Below are 2,261 nucleotides of genomic sequence, written 5' to 3'. Positions count from 1 at the left end.
ATTCTTGGGCTATTGGGAGAGCTGACTGTGAAAGCTATTTTTAATGCATGTTCGAGCCTGCCAACTATGAAGCATTTTCAGTGACTCCTTGAAAAAGTCTTCCCCTAGTAGGGACAAGAAGACCATTATTCTTGAGCTGTGCCGTCCATTTGTGATCGCATGTGTGAAAAGCACCTTGAAGCCCATTCCATGATGACCTCCACATCAATTACTGGATGATACTAGTCAATTTTTAGTGTTGAGAGATGCTTTGGACAAATCTAGCAGTTGATGTTTAGCTGCTCCAAGGTGCTCCAAAACTGGCATTTAGGTGCTCCAAATTGCTCCAAAATGAATAATTTGCTGATACAAAAATTGCTCCAAATCACCGTTCATCAGTGGCACCACTGCAATGAGGATGGCTGGTGTAAAGGGCCAGGTTGTGATGGTGCGTGGCATGAAATGGGGTTTAAAAACAACTACGCGTGATAGGAAATGAGGTGTAAAAACTTGAAGTCACTAAGAAACTTAAAGGTGCGTTGTACAGAAATCATGGGATCATCCGTTATAAACAATGTGGGTGGAGTGGAATGTGTTGTCTGTAGAGGTCAGCGAAGTGTTTCTGTCGTGTTGTGTGGAGTGCTTTGCATTGAAGTAGCACATGGATCACGGATAGGCCGTCTCCACACCTGCTACACAGCGGTCTTGGAGATCCCGTGAGCAGGTAGGAGTGCGTTGCATGCGTGTGGCCTATCCGTAATCGAGCCAGGGTAACTTCATTCTGCCTGTTGTGTGTGTCAGTGGTGTATGCTCCCAAGAGCGTCTTTATAACGTGTAGTTTGTTGTCTGCCTGTTCATTCCAGTGTGCTTGCTATGTATTGCGAAGGTGTTGTCTGATGTGTGACTTAAGGTCAGTGTACGGTATTGTTGTTATGTCCACTGTCTTTGCAAGTGCAGCAGCAGCGGCCATTTGATCTGCTGTCTCGTTTCCGGCGATCCCCGAGTGACCTGGCACCCAGCATACGGTCACTTCAAGACAATGCATATGCTGACATAATGGTTTTGTAAACTACATAAATAACATGGTTTTTACAAAGCTGCTTAGATGACAATGCACGTACTGCACTCAAGGAATCTGTAAAGATGATAGACTTGGGAATTTTATGATGAACTATGTGCTTTAAAACCAGAAATATGCCATACGCTTCAGCCGTAAAAATGCTGCTTTTCGAGTTTAGGGTGTTAGATACCCTAAAATCAGGTCCGTGCGCAGCACACGAAACCATACGGGCTGTTTTTGACGCGTCGCTAAAAAATTCTGCACACTTGTATTTCTCTTGAAGGAACAAGAAGTGCTGAAGAATTACAATTGTGGGTACTCGTTTTTTATCAATCGCTACAACCAACAAATCGCACGCCACGGGGCGAAGCTGCCACGGTGGTAAAAATTCGGAAAGGGTTGATTTGTAGGTGTCTGAAAAGGTGACAGATAATTCTGACACTTGCTGTCTCACCCTATGTTAGAACGGAGCAGAGATAGATGGACGATTAAGAAGAAGTTGGGGCATGGGTGTATCACAAATAAATCGTTTGAAAGGATGGTGGGTAATTGACGAAATTTTAAAAGCGTACAGAAGATCTATGTATGTTCGCTGATGATCTAGGGACCATTTATCGCACTCGACGTGTAGGCTTTGTACGGGGATTGTACGAAAAGCGCCCGACGCGAGGCCCCAAGTGAAGCACTGGGTCTAGCATTTTCAGCGCTGTTTTTGTTGCCGACCCATAAACCACGCTCCTATAGTCCAAGCGGGACCCCACCAAGCTTGTGAAGACACGTAAGAGGAGTTGCTTTGTCCGCGCCATAGGAGTGGTGTGAAAGGACCTTAGGTATGTTTATTGCTTTGAGGCATTTATGTTTTAGTTGTCTGATGTGAGGGATGAATGTTAGTTTCCCGTCTAATACGACGCCTAAAAATTTGTGTTCCTTTTTTACAGGAATCAAGTCACCATTCAATTTAATTTCAGGGTCGGGTTGGATACCGCGCCTCTTTGAGAAAACGACACAGGTACTCTTTCCAGGATTAATCCTAAAACCGTTATGATCTGCCCAGCGAGCAAGCTTGTTTCCCCCAAGCTGGATCTGTCGTTCACATATGGACATATTACACGATTTAAATGATATTTGTACGTCGTCCACATACATCGAACAAGAGATTGTTGGTGGCAATGCCTTCCGAACTGAATTCATTTTGACTATAAACAAAGTGCAGCTCACAACA

Source organism: Haemaphysalis longicornis, unplaced genomic scaffold, assembly GCF_048455015.1.
Source record: "Haemaphysalis longicornis isolate Haplotype H1 unplaced genomic scaffold, Haemaphysalis longicornis Haplotype H1 scaffold_1, whole genome shotgun sequence".
Lineage (NCBI taxonomy): Eukaryota > Metazoa > Arthropoda > Arachnida > Ixodida > Ixodidae > Haemaphysalis > Haemaphysalis longicornis.
This window is presented reverse-complemented; position numbering follows the sequence as displayed.